At 41.2% G+C, this 15,688-nt stretch overlaps 1 protein-coding gene across 1 annotated transcript in view; it reads left to right on the plus strand.

Moving 5' to 3' along the window:
* The window catches only part of USP43 (ubiquitin specific peptidase 43), a 750,310-nt gene that overhangs the window by 99,486 nt on the left and 635,136 nt on the right, over positions 1 to 15,688 (plus strand). The window lies entirely within an intron of this gene.

Raw genomic sequence — 15,688 nt, forward strand, 5'->3', positions numbered from 1 at the left:
CCCCCTTAAGTCTGGTGCTGCCAGGGCAAAAAAGCATTTTAAAAAAATTACTTTTTTGCTGTGAGTCCGCAACATTGGTGGAGGTAAACGCAAGTGTCTTTACTCCGCAAATCCATATTGAAAAACAATTAGAAATCCTTCGTGGAGGTGACTGCATCGCCCTTGCCATGCACTGCTAATTACCCCAGATATTACAGCACTCATGACATTTTTATTAACATTCTAAAAGTTATCAATCAAACATTAGAAGTCAAATTATTGAAGAAAAAAGTGTGCATGGCAGGGGAGCGAGTTATAGTTACCTTAGGCTGCGAGTAATAGTCACTGGTAATAACTCTAACTGTAAATGCAGAATTTCTCTGGTTTTGTGCGAGTAAACTCAGAACCTAACTATAACTTCCCTGTAACCTTTGTTTTTTTTATGTGAATTGCTAAAGTCTTTTTAATTCTATTTCCTAACTATATTGTCCCTGTAACCTTTGTTTTGTTTCCAGTGGCTATATATTTTATTAAGTTTTCCAAGCATGCCCCCTAATGTCTTGGGGAGGTTTCTCGCCCACAAATGGGATTCTGCTTTGCAAGGCCTCCAAACATGAGTTGGAAACCTACTCTGTGAAGGGGTTTCCAGTTAATCTTTTGTGACACTGTTAGAAATTGGGTCTCTAATTGGCATTTGCACTCTGTCCAAGTAGGGATCACAATCCTAGTCAGGGCAAGTAAGACGCACACTAAAAGTTTACCTGTGCTCACCCTCTGATAGCTTGGCACACAGCAGTCAGGCTAAACTAAGGAGGCAATGTGTGAAGTATTTACACACACACACACACACCCAATGTACACATCCAACGTACACACATCCAACATACACAAGTCAAATTATGAATGCGTTGTTCGCTAATTGGGAAGCGTCATTGATGCCTCAATCTCCAGAAGCAATGAGTACTGGTTCCAAAGCATCAGTGCTGCATCAGCCAAGCCGGGTTTGTGTTGTAAGTAAGGCTCCCAGTTTTCCATTTTTTTACGCATTATTACAGATAAATACAGACAGAAAACAGCATGATTTCTTCCTGTATTTATTTTTAAAAATGGAAAAATACAGAAAATTGGGCTTCTTTTGAGTGAATTTCTATGCTGTCTTTCATGACTTTTAGGGCAGAATTTGAGTATATAGATGGCATGAGGAGTTAGACAGGATGAGATTTTTTTTAAATACCTACATATGTCAACATCCATTCGTAGTATAATGCCAATATTTACCTGTAGGTGTATTGTCATGTAATATTTGGCTGCTTAATTTGCTAAAACGGGACAGGCATCAAAGTATGAGTGCACATTAATTAGTTAAATAAATGTGGGACTATACCATTTTACAACTCCATTTATTGACCGAACACCAAATAAATATGGATAAATACTGATAAATTGGCCAAAATATAAATATGGATAAATACAGACAGAAATGTTAAAAAAATATATATAAATACCATAAAACCGGGAGCCTTAGTTGTAAGTTAGGGTCATTGCGTCACGCAGTCAGTGAGCAGTGTCCGTGACTTGGGTGCAGACAGTGCCAAAGCTGTGTATCTGTAGCAGGATGTGTTGTTCCAAGTGATGCACTGATGTTGCGTCAGTTCTTGTGTTGCAGCACCACACCCAACTCTAAGTGCCCAGGTCTGGATTTGGCACTACTTGGCAGAGAAGGACTCGCAGCAGAGGAGCTAAGGTGCTGGTAGCCATATGGAAGTGTAGTCTTTGATATCCCTGAGACTTCTGAAACAGGAGGCAAGCTCAGTCAGTCCCTTGGAGAAACTTTAGATTGCAGGATGTAGAGAGTTAGACCCAGTTCTTTCACACCCACGCAAGAAGCAGCAGGCCAACCACCCAGCAGAGCAAACAGCAAAGTGGCAGTCCTTCCTTAAAGTCCCATGGTCGTTCGAGGTAGAATCCCCTCAGTCCAGAAGTGTTCCGAGTATATGGTGTCAGAGTCCCAGTACTTATACCCAAAATTACCTTTGATATCTCTATATTATTAATTATTTTGAAGTTACCTTTGTAACTTCAAAATAATTCTCTGAAGTGCACAAGGTTCCCTTTCAACCCCGCCCTGGCTCCAGACTACCAGTAGGGTGTAATCAGCCCTTTGTGTGATGACAAGACACAGCCTATTCAGATGTGTGAACTGCCTCTACCTGCCCAGGATGACTATCAGTATGCAGATGGTAAATCCTATCACACACAGCCCTTCCTGTTTGTTGTCGTCTGGAGAGAATGCACAAATGTAGCTGTCACCTGAACCCAGACGTCTTTTCAGAGACAGGATAAGGCACAGAATGGTTAAAGTAAGAAAATACCATCTTTCTAAAAGTGGCATTTACAGACTTGCAATTTAAAAAACGTTACCAAAAGATGTATTTTTAACTTGGGAGCTCAGATACCAAACTCCATTTTCTATCTTTTCCCAAATGGAAATTACACTTAAGATGTTTCAAGGTAACACCAATGTTAGCCTATGGTAACGATAGTCCTTGCAATAGTGAAAAACAAATTTGAGTTATTCACTATGTGGACTTGTTAAAATTAAAAGTACATTTCCAACTTTAGAAATACACTGCACCCTACCCCTGGGGCTAACTAGGGCCTACCTTAGGGGTGACTTACATGTAATAAAAAGGAAGGTCTGGGCTTGGCGAGCTTGGAAAGTGGCAGCTAAAACTGCACACTGAGGCTCTGCAATGGCAGGCCAGAGACATGTTTGAAAGGCTACTGTAGTGGATGGCACAACCAGTGTTGCTGGCCTACTAGTAGAATTGAACTTACAGGCCCTAAGCACAAATAGTGCACTCTACTATTAAATCAAATATGCCAGTCATGGAGATGTCAATGTTACCATGTTTTAGACACAGAACACAGGCACTTTAGCACCTAATAGCCCAGAGGCATACAGACAGCAAAAAAAGGGTCAGAAAAAGAGAAGGAGGAAGACAAAAGTCAGGGGATGACCCTGCAGAAAGGGCCATTTCCAACAGACACCATGTGATACTGAGTCTTCACTGGAAGACTGTGAAGAGCCAACGTTGTATGTCATGGTGGTACTATGTGTGTTGGCAGGTCTGCTTAGCTGAGGAATATATGGGGACCTGCATTACAACCATCTTCTATATTGATTCAATGCTCATTACACCCACTGTGAATTAAAATGTAGTCTTTCGTCAGACATTGCAACACCTCGCACTAAGGTGAATGCTTATTAGTTTGGCTCATTTTCTCTTGTAGCTTGCCACCACGTTTTGGTCCTGAGGAAGACCCTGTTTAAAGCAATATCTGTAGGGTTGAAAAGTCAGAAACTGCTCTAGTGGACTGACATTAATATTTATGATCCTGTACATACTGTACTCTTAGCTGGAGTCGTGCTGTTCAAAATATTTTCACCAGCACTTGGACCTGCATATATGCTTTGTATATAGCACCAGCGCACATCCTTTAACGTATGTCACTATTCACTTTCACTGCGCTGTTTTGTTGGAGCACCTGTGATATAATGCAATGTATCTTTGTAAAAACAATTAAATGACTGTACCGGTAAAAAATGGAACTGTACATGCGCAATTCAATTGATGTGTGTATCTGATTAGCTAAGGAAGTTTAGGCTTATAACTTCCTCTGAAGGAACTATTGTTCTTTGTACCATTGATCTGCCCAGGTTCCCAGGAATACATAGTTAACCCATAATAATTTGCATGTGTGAACGGAGGAGTCAGCACTCATCAATGGCCTTCAGCTTCATACTTGTTTGGAGTGTTTAAATGAGCAATGTTTCATAGCATTGAGTGCTCCTGATAGTTCACAGTAATGTTTTCCTTTTGTGAGTGAAAGTTTGTGAGGGGAGAAAAGAAACCTGTTTACTTTTTCACAGAAAGCGTCATAATAATACTCTGTTTTGTATGTCATTCCCTGCCATCATCTCACAATTTAGTAGCATTTTAAATAAAAGGTGTTATTATTATCCTACTTCCTGGTACTCATTTTATCAACATTGGAAGGATGAAAGGCTGAGTCTGCCCCAATGGTATTTTAACCTGCGACATAAATGTGACAGAGGTGCCTGCAAAAGGCACACTTACCATATGAGTCATCTTAGGTCCTTCTACCAGGGCCGGACTGGTAACCTAAACAGCCCTGGCAAAAATGATAAATTCAGCCTCCCTGTGCAGACATGGTGATGCGCGCTAGAACCAGCGCAACTCTATTAAATTGCCCCCGTCGGTAACGTGCACCGCCACTCATGGAGAGCGAACCCGGCCTCCAAAGTGTCAAAACTGATCTCACTGGGCGCCAGCCTCCCGGGAGATTGCCCGTTTGCCCGGCTAGCAAGTCCGGTCATGCCCTTTACTAAGTTATTGCGTGAAAATAATACATATTCCTAATCTGATATTTTGTGCATGTGTATTTTCTAGTCATGATCGGTATTTTTGTACCAATTGTAAGTTGTCTAGAGAAAAAATGTCTGCTAACATGAAACCAGATTCAAAATCACGAGAAAAACATGCTTAAAGTAGACCCAGTTAAAATCAAAGTTATGCCAGCATAATTCATGTAATTGTAGGAATTTCATGTTATACTTGTTATTTGAGATTCCCGAAATTACGCTATTACACTTAAAATGGTATACTGGTCACAGTGAAAACTTACAGCAAATGCAGTAAGAATATACTGCAACCACACGGGAACAATAAAATGCGAGATGCTTTTGCTTATTGTGTTTTTGTTTTTTGCCCAATGGGGCATTTTTACAAGCCCCTAGCGCCTCCTTGTGACGCCCTAGCATCATATATATATATATATATATATATATATATATATATATATATATATATATATATATATATATATATATATTTACGCTAAGGCAGCTTCACAGAGGCCTTTTCCCAGCGCTAGATTTACAAAGTGATGCAATGCAAGCATTGAGCCACTTTGTAACCCCTTGCGTCACTTATTCCTGCGCAAGAAGGGTGTTTCCCCATTAGGAGACCCAGAAAAATGGCACAGTGAAATTTGCATTAAAGTTACACCCACGCATTGCTGGACTGGTGCCATAATTTTTGGTGCCAGTTGACCAATGCGCCACAGGAGCGTCAAAAATGTTCACACTAATGTGCTAACCATATTGTAAACCGGCGCTACCATAATGATGTTGAGGGGCGCAAGAAAAGTGGCGCATCATAGCTGATGCGCCACTGTCTTGTAAATATGCATCTATTGGTTTAGCCTGAAAAGTGTGGAAAAACTGACTTACACGAAAGCAAATTACACATTTCCAATTTTGCACACCCCAACTTTAAAGTTAACTCTTGAAAAAACAGCATATCCATTTTTAGTGCCAATTAGCACTCGCCAGGTAATGTTGCCAATAGGCCGACCTATGGATAGGCCAATAATAACTTTAACTTTTCTTTCTATTCTCAATTTCTTTTGGTTTTCCTCAATTGACCCCTCTCTTCTCTTTTTATTATAGTCTAATCTTCATTATTTTTCTTTTTTTCCCCCGTTATTACTCAGTCTCTTCCACTTTTCTTCCTTTGGGTCTTTCCTCTACATTTTAGGTTGAGCATAGCAGTGCACAAGCGCTGCTTTTTCTGATGTGTTGGTATGTGTCTGGACTTTTAACCACGCCCACCGCACACCCATCACTATAACTCGTTCATGGGCTTGCCTTTAAAAAATCCTTTGTTTTCGTTGGTAACTGCTTTATGCTTGTCCCTCCTTAGGGCAGTTTTGTTACGGCCTTGGCCGTCGACCCTGTTACATGGATAATTGCACTATTGCCGATAACTTTGACTGTGAGCGAACTTCTTTTTCCTATTGTCTTTATCCTTCACGCTCACGGCGGCACTTTGAATTGGATGCTTATGTCAACTGTTTTTTACTTTTTATTTTTGGCTTGTGTGGCAAGAAAGTTCCAGTTAAAAATTTACAACGCTAATAGCTCTAACTCAAACAAACGCGAGACCTATTGCATTGCAAATGCTTGTTTTTTCTTTCTTACTTGGTCCCATATCTTTCCTCTGATTGATGTGACAGGAACTGATTAATGAAATATATGGTAGGTGTTTAAATATATACCAGGCGTGTGCATTTTGTCCATCCTCTTCTCATACCTTCTCTCTCCTACTCGCTATCCTTTGTTGTTTTATTTAACACAGCTTTCAGCGCTCATGTTGGGTAGAGTCGTCGCAAGTTGCCATCACGCACACGGCCCCCATCCCCCTGTCAGCTCATTGTATGACTTCCCCGCATCGCATTGTGCGACAAGGGATGAACGCTCCATTATTGCGCCTCTGCGGGTGTATCTACAAAGAGAGCTCTTTTGTAATGGGGGGCAATTATCTTCGAGCAGATTTCCTTTGTTGTCAAGACACGCGGTGCATAAAGATTGCTCAATAATAGGTGACACTGTGCGTTTAGATCACGCCACGTTAGAGGGCCAATCAGTTCCCATCATGCCGTAGGTCGTCTTCTAATGCTCTTTATTAATGCTGGAAATTCTTAACTGCTTTGCTATAGACTTGCAGCCATGCAGCATCATAGCGCTGTAAATCAAACACTCAACTATTAACCAGTCGAATGGTTCACATATCATCTACCTTGGAATGATGAAAGGCTGAGTTGGGTCACTCACTATGCTAATCCATAAACTCCATTAACTGATACATAGATCTCGACTGAATCAGCCCACTGAGCTGCCCCATCAGCTTTCTTTACACAGGGGGCCTCACTGCGGTATCATTATGTCATGGTATGATATAAACATTTAATAGAAATGTGCAGTGGTTCAAACTGAGGAGAAAATGTGATTGTTGTATATATCCTTTTCCTGCTTACCTAGTAGGGAATGGAAGTAAAAGGCATGTGCTCCTTTAAATAGTGTTTAGAGATTTCTCTAACGGGAAATACACGAGTAGACTGAATGAGTGTTTACATTACAAAGTATGCAACACGTACTTTTATTGGCGTTTAAAATGTGGAAGATGTAATTTAAATGTAACCAGCAATTAATTTGTTATTTTTATTTTTACAAAATAAACTGCAATAAAGCAAAAACAGTTTGCTCTAAAAATAAAATGTATTCATGGATAATGCTTTCTTTGTTAAAAAAACATATTGACAAGGCTATATAGTCAAAATATTTGTCATATTTGTTTACAAAGGCTTCAAACTTCTTTTCCTCCGTGGTTGCTCTATTGCAATCCGTCATCTGTCACAAAAGAAAACATCAAGGTGATACAAAAAACACATTTATCAATGTCGCCAATGAAGTACTAATTCGTTTTAGTCAACAACCAAAAGCATTCTGGGAGTTGTAGTTCTTGGTCACTTCAGCTGGTCCACTAAAATAACACTCCTAAAATGATTGCTCAGTAAAATAAAAGCCCAGTACTGGATCATTCTGTCCTTAGTGGCTTGGAGTTATCAGTTAACAGTGACCTCTCCTCTGTCTCTGTTTCATAGCCTTACGTGAATATTCAAAAATATATAATAATTTACCCTTCTCTGCAGTGCTGCTTCCCACAGGTTTCTTGCATCTTTTTCTCTTGGCATTCTTCATACATACCGGAGTCCCATTTCTTACACCGTTTGCTTCCTGTTCCTGCTCCATCCCCTTTGTACAAGGGTTTATTGCTTCCCTAAGTTTCACATAGCACAAACTCGATCAGAAGAGCGCTTTACAAAAGTACCAGTTACGTATGTGAAGTTTCATATACCGCAAACTCAGTTGGAGGAGCACGTTACACGAGTGCCACTTACGTATAAGTTTAGCAGTTGAAAAATATACAAACTGTCGCATTATAGACAGAAAAAACACAAATCCTCAACGTGGCTCTCCCGCCACAGTGAGAGAGCCGATACTACAATATTCACTGCACTTGGAAAACTCTCCCCATAATACTTTGAAGAGCATTTCTTTTACAAAACATTTTGGCCCAAAATTCAGCCTGTGGTGGTCCTAGGACAATGGGACCACCACCAAACTATTCAGCACAATGCACTTTTTCGGTCTAGGTCTTCTCTGGGTCCCCACACCAAGTTGAGGGGTTCCCAAAATAGAAACTTCTTCCAGCATCCAGTGTCTTTTTGAGCTCTGATGGCTAGAACTATTGTTTTACGACTGGGAGTACTTTGTGTTTCTAAGGGCCTTGTTTGTAATATTGCAATAGGCCTGAAAATGTGTAAGGCACTACGCCCTCTAGGGGCTAAATATATGCTTACACTGCGTTACTTTCTGCCATTCGCTTTTCATGTGGTTAGGCCCTTTAGGGGATGACTGTTTGGTTACATGACCATGTTTCTTCCAAATGCTATTTTTACTGTGTTGCCCTCTAGGTGCTGTTCTGAGCATTACAGTCAAGATACTACAATATTCGCTGCACTCTGAAACTCATCCCATAATGCTTTACGGGGCATTCCTTTTTACAAAACATTTTTGTCCATAACTCACCATGTGGTGATCCTAGGGCTATGGGACCACCATCAAAACTGTCAGCACCACACACTCTTTCTGTCTAGGTTATCTCTGGGTCGCCACACTAGGATGGGGAAGTCACAATAATAATAATATAAATAAGTATAATGAATAATAGCAATATTTTCATTTTTTGCTGCAGATAGAGGAAGAAGGTAAATGGAAGTGCTTTAGTTATATGCAGGGCCACTAGAATTATGCGGCAAAGAGGACCAAATTATGTGGCAGGGTTGACCAATTTATGTGGCAAGAAAAGTCCAGTTATGCTTTTACAATGCCAATAGTTTCAACTTAAGCACATGTGAGACCTATTGCATTGCAAATGCTTGTTTGTGTGGCAGTTTTCTTCCCTGCAGCAGCCCTATTACCCACTGCTTCCTAGTTCCAAATCAGTGCCCCTGATAGTCTTCACTATTCTTAGTCTTACTGATTTTCATCACAGTCATTAGGAACCGCTCACACTCAATGCCCGGTGTAATATTCATTTCTTAGACCTACTCATCCTTGTCAGTCATTATGACCCATCGATCCACCCTTGCTTCTAGGGCTTTGACTGGGCTTTGAAATTAACAGCTCATCTATGGCACCCAGTAAGGAGTGGGTGGAGCTTACATCTTCACAATATTTTGACATTTCATGTTTCAGAATAAGATTAGACTTGAATTCCTTTCCAAGATTGAGGCACGTCTGATTACTAAACAGCATTGTTTCCAATCCAGTATGGACCACATTAGTATTTGAGGCGCAAGGAAGGTAGCGATAAAGCAACTCGGTTTTAAGTTTCATTGCTGTGCAACCACACTTGAAAATTCTTCTTGCCTTTTGTTGCTTAGCTTCTGGTCTATATCCTTTTAAGTCTTTGATCTGTTGCAGTCACTCATTTGGTTGTCTTTATGGAGTCTATTGATTCAAGACTATCTCGTTTAGGCTCCATCTCTGAACACGGCGGAGATGTTTCCTGGATTATTAAACCAGATTTTTAAAGTAAAAACTGCTGAGATTTGACCTGGTTTCTACCTGCTTTCCGACTTCGATTGTTTTAGTGTTGCAGTCAAGTCAGGGGAAGCTGGTAAGGAGGAAAGAAGCAGTCTTCCCTCTCTTTGACAAATGAAACCTAAATACCCTGCTCTGATCCTGCACCACAGGGATGTCCTAACATCGCAAAGTGTATTCTTTTCAGTTTAATTGATAGTGATACCTGTATGTGTCACCAACAGATATTCTTATGAATTTACGTACAAAAGCCAGTAATTCAATATGCAGGGGGTTGCTTGTATCTCTGAGACTTGCTCTGGTGTATGTCCACTGTACAATTCTCATTGCCTGCTCTTTCAATAATGCTTGCAAAAGTTTCTAGTCTCTTGCTCAGAGGCGTGCAAAGTAAGAATGTTGAAACCCAAGTGGACCAAATGGGCATTTGACTATTAATGCCAGTAAGATTGCTAAGCTGATTTCTCCTATTAACTTGACTCTGTGTTGGAATTCATTTGGTACAGCCTTTTATCTGATAATTGAACTTCAACGGGATATCTTATTGTGGTAAAGTAACTCAAGCCGGGTCCCTTTACAGGATAGATCGTACAGTATGGTAACGTTGTATATGCTGCCAATGTACATATATGTGGAGTAATACATAGAAAATCTATACTTATTTCCCTTGTCATATTTTGTCCTTCAAGATTCGGTCCATGATATTTGATGCTACTGATATTCTTGCCTGGGTTCTCCTGGAGCACACTGTATATTTGGGATGTTTCTGACCATCTAGTGTCATTGACAACCTTCCCACCCATAATTGCAAAATAATGTGTATTTTTGTCCTCTAGGTCGTTGTTACTCTGTTCTTAATTCCAACATCAGTTGGACTACAGCATGCAATACTGCTCTTTCCAAGTATACTGTTCAAAATAAACTAGGTAAAAGCCAGGCGCGGCCCGTCCTTTAGGGCGGAGGGGCCACCCCCTCCACCTTTTGCCCCTCATGAAGAGTGTCTGTCATGCTGAACAAAGGTCAGCCTGACAGACACTCTTCGTTTTCAACTCAGCCAGGAGTGAGACATGCGTGATTTACGCAGACTCCTGGCTGCCTGAGCTGAACTTTGCTGGGCTGAGGAGGTCACAGCTCCTATGGGCGTGACCTCTTAGGCTCAGCAAAAGTGCCTTGAGGCCCTCCCCTGGGTGACGCGGAAAGCGTCACCCTTTGACACCCACCTTCGGCACTTCAGGTTTAAGCCCTGAAGCACCCAGGGTGTGTGTCAATTAGTGACACTTCGTCACAAAGTGGGGTGGGGTCAGCAGTCTCACTGACCCCATCCCACTCTGCGACAAGGCTGGGACTGCTGCCTTCCATCATTGGCTGACCTGGAAGGCAGCAGTCCCAACCCTCCTGGGACCTCGAGGCTGAGGGTAAATCTGTGTGTGTGTGTGATGTTTTAAAATGAATGTTTGGTGCGTGCATGTTTGAATGTTATGAGTGTTAATGGATGTGCATGCGTGTGTAAAAGAATGAGTGTGTGTGAACTTTTAAAATGAATGTTTGATGCGTGCGTGCATGTTTGAATGTTATGAGTGTTGTTAATGATGTGCATGCGTGCATGTCTGTGTGTGAAAGAATGAATGTGTGTGTGTGTGTTTGTTTCCCGCCCGCCTGCCCCCTCCCTCCTAAAGCTGCCGGCCGCCACTGGTAAAAACAAAAAAAAATAAGTATTACATTTGATAAATACTAATGGCGATTCGTTGAAAAAGACAAAGGGATGAAGTAAGACAGGAAGCAGTCTTCTTTAGAGAGATCACTGATTCTAAAATGCTGAAACTCCACATATCTATCTTACGTAAAAGAGTAATGTCAGTAGTACAAGGTTACATTGCCAATCATACATAAAAAAAGAATAGTCCTGCTGCTGCTGCTGGTTAAATCATATAATGCAAAAATAATTTCCTTATGTATTTGTCAGTTAGATCCGGGCCTGTAAAGAGTAGGATGTACAAATTATAAAATGTAAATGAGGGCACAAATATTGGCTCATGGAAGGGCCGTGACCTTTGTGATAGCAGTAACCTGGACCTGGGGTTGATTGGAGACTCCATTAATTTCATATGCCATCTTGTCTTGCATAGTGATTTCCTCTAAACACCGATATCCAAAATTCTATGCTCCTGCAAGTTTACAGGAATGTGATATCTATTGTTAATAGCAGAGAGCATCCAAAGTATAGAAATCTATCCCGTCTAATCCATATATGAGAATTTCATGAGTTTTATTATGTCTGCTCAAAAAATTATTCAAATCTTTGTTCATGTCTCCTTACCAGGCAGTGAACCCTTGAAAGCAATTGACATTTTTTTAAATAAATGATTTGCACTTGTCACTCATAGTTACCACTCAAGATGTTGCAATAATTGGGGGTAAGCCCATTCCAGCACTTTTGTACGCAGATGATGCGGCGCTTATGGCACAGACTCCAAAAGCGCTGCGTCTTCTTGTGTTCCCTTTTGTTAGTTTTATGTCCTCGCTCGATCTTAGGACTAATTTCACCAAGTCCCACATTATGTCCTGCGGCCCTAAGTGTAAAACATTGACTACATTGTCTATTGGTCTTGACTCCCTGACTAGTAAAAGCACCTTTCCGTATTTAGGTGTCCTTTTTTCAGCTCAAGGTTCCCGGTCATCAAATATTGCCCATCACACTGCTGACCATTGCTAAAGTGCAAGGGTTTCCTGTGTAAATTGTGATTATGATTCATTATCCCTGATTGGCATATTTGATTTACTGGTAAGTGCCTAGTAAAGTGTACTAGAGGTTCCCAGGGCCTGTAAATCAAATGCTACTAGTGGGTCTGCAAATCATTACATACAACAATGCCCTAATGAGGAAAGATCGACAAATTAGTTATATATCATAAAAAAACATAGGTGAAAACAAAAAAACTATTTCTCCTCCAAAGATGCTCTTCTTCACTTCTTTTACTTGTCTACTTATGAGGAGATCATATCTTCATTTATGTGTGAGCCTTCAGAAGACTGAGCGTTCACAAAGCAAACCCAGTGAAGAAGTCTGAGGATATATTTAAGGGACTCCCATCGTACTAGTCCTGAAGAAGACCCATTGTGGAGCTGGGATTTGGCCCAAGGCATAGAGGGGTCGAAACGTCGACCAGATATATCATAGTCTGGATTGGTTTCTGCAGAGGATCTTTGGAGGATTAAAGGAATTGATTTAGACTCTCTGAGGATTTGGAATGGAGTTAATGCAGCAAACAGAAAAGAACCAACCAACAGTTTTTAATGTTTTTGTATAGGTTTTTGATTCATTGGAATATGTATTCTTCTTTCTATCTATCACAAGTACTTTGTCTCACACTATCTGTCCTTTGGTGTGGTGTTTTACTAGATGGGTTGTCCATATAGGATGAATATATTAAATTGATATTTCTGTATAAGTAAATAAATGAATATATATATTTATATGAATAAATAGTTTTTTTGTTTTCACCTATGTTGTTTTATGATATATAATTAATTTGTCGATCTTTCCTCGTTAGGGCATTGTTGTATGTAATAATTATCTTCTACCCAGCTCGATCGGGTTTTTGGGTTACCCTCTGTGGTTTATAAGTACCAGTGGGTCTGCAGCACTGATTTTGCCACCCATATGAGTAGCCCTCTAAACATGTCTCAGACCTGTCACTGCTGTGTCTGTGTGCAGTTTTGCATTGCCAATTCGACCTGGCAAGTGTACCCACTTGCCAGGCCCAAACCGTCTCTTTTACTACATGTAAGTCACCCCTAAAGTAGGCCCTATGTAGCCCCATGGGCAGGGGGCAGTGTATTTAAAAGGTAGGACATGTACTGGTGTGATTTACATGTCCTGATAGTGACACACTGCCAAATTTGTTTTTCACTATTGCAAGGCCTACCTCTCCCATAGGTTAACATGGGGACTGCCTTTAAATATCTTAAGTGCAGTTTCCCATTGGCAGCAGATAGAGATGTGGAGTTTGGAGTGTCTGAACTCACGATTTAAAAATGCATCTTTGGTCGATTGTCTGTTTGAAAATACCACTTTTAGAAAGTGGGCTTTTTCTGCTTAACCTTTCTGTGCCTCTTCCTGCCTGTGGAATCCACGTCTGGGTCAGACTGGCAGTTGGCCTGTTTGCGAATTCCCTCTAGATCAGTGGTTCCCAACCTTTTGACTTCTGTGGACCCACACTTTATCATTACTGGAACCCGGCGACCCCCACTGAATCATTATTGGAATCTGGGGACCTCTCCACTGAGTCATCACTGAATGCTGGGGACCTAATTTGTTAATATTTTATTTTCTAAGCAGTCGCTGACCCCCTGAGGAGGGTTTGCGGACCCCCAGGGGTCCCCGGACCATAGGTATGGAACCACTGCTCTAGACAGTGATACAAAGGGAGCTGGGGAGTGTCCTGCCTATCCTGATGAGTCTCCTGGGCTAGAGTGGGGAGGGAGGAGCTGACAACCTGAAACGGCTGTGCCTGTCCTCACACAATGCAGTCTCCAACCCCTTGGTGTGTGTCTGAGGCCAGGCCTGGGCAAGGCAGGGTTTTGTGAACAGCAGAGATTTTCCTTTGAATTTTGACTACTTCAAAGGCAGAAATGAGTATAAGTAGTGGACCCAAATACCCAGACTTTTAGATTATTTCTGGATCAAGAGGAACCTCTGCCAAGGAGAGGAGCTGAAGAGCTGTATGTCCCCTTTGCTGTGTGTGCTTTGCTGGGTTGGCCTGTAGTTGCTGCTTCTGCAATAAAGAGGACAGAAACTAGACTTTGCTGTGTATCCAGCTTATGAAGATTCTCCAAGGGCTTGGACTGAGCTTGCCCCCTGTTCTGAAGTCTCAGGGCCATCAAAAACTTAATTTGCCGGCACCTGGGCTCTCTTGCTGAAACCCCTACCCTGCCAAGTGGTGCTACATCCAGTCCCTGGGCCCTTGAAAGAAGAAGCTGGTGAACCCAAGGAGAAAATCCACAAAGCGGCAGAAAAATTTACACAGCGCCTACAGTGGGGTAAAAAAATTAACACATCGCCGGCAAAATCAACGCATCGCCAGCTCAGCGCGGATTTATCACTGCTTTGCTGTCAGATTTTACATGCATCATCCCTGGGCAGCAAAACCTGCAACATTACCGCACTGACCTGAGGCTGCTTGTTTGGAAATCAGCGCATGTTTCCCTGTGAGGAAAGAATCAACACATTGCCTGTCCGGTGGACAAAGAAATGACACACAGCCTCACTTGCGAGCAAAAAATGTACACCTCGCTTGCTTTTCCGATGCACACTCACCTGTGCAGCTTTATTTTTGGCACATATCAGGTACTTTGTGCTAAAACAATGCACCCATTGATTTCTATGGATTAAGACTAATTTTACCTTAAAAAAAATTATATCTTTGGTTGTGTATGTTGGATGTTTGTCACTTTTGTCCTGTTTGATTTAAATAAATATTGGCTATTTTTCTAAATTAGTGTGGAGACCTTTTGTGGTAGTTTCACTGGATTAATGTGTGTGTTGGTACAAATAATTTACACATTGCCTCTGAGATAAGCCTGACTGCTTGTGCCAAGCTACCAAGGGAGTGAGCCGGGATAATCTGAGCTGTCTATCTCCCATACCCTGACTAGAGTGAGGGTCCCTGCGTGGACAGACTGCAAACTGACTGCCAACCAGAGACCCCATTTCTAAAATGTGCCTAAAATAGAACACAGCTTGTATTAGAAAATGTTTTCTTCTAAAGGTTAAAATAGGCAGATGAAACAAGTGTACGAAGTAAATTCAGGCAGAAAGTAAAATTTTAATACTGTTCTTCCCCCTTTCTGTACTTTATCTTTCTGCTCTTGACTCTCTTATAAATTAACAAATAATTCAATTGGTTGGGTGCTGATAGTTATTATTATTAGTATTATTGTTATTATGAGTATCCTTTATTGGCTAACCCTTTAGTTGGAGTACCCAATCCAAAATAAATACACACACTTGGTTTCGCCTGCATGCATGCTGCTTGCGAAATTGATTGTTTATTAAAAAATTTAAAGTGGCTTAGAACCAGCCCCCTACTTACCTGAACTTACCATTGGCTTAGTCCAACGTCACTCTGATTTACATGCTTCTGATTGACCAGCACATCATCTGCACGTCATCCTGCT

Source organism: Pleurodeles waltl, chromosome 7 (assembly GCF_031143425.1).
Source record: "Pleurodeles waltl isolate 20211129_DDA chromosome 7, aPleWal1.hap1.20221129, whole genome shotgun sequence".
Lineage (NCBI taxonomy): Eukaryota > Metazoa > Chordata > Amphibia > Caudata > Salamandridae > Pleurodeles > Pleurodeles waltl.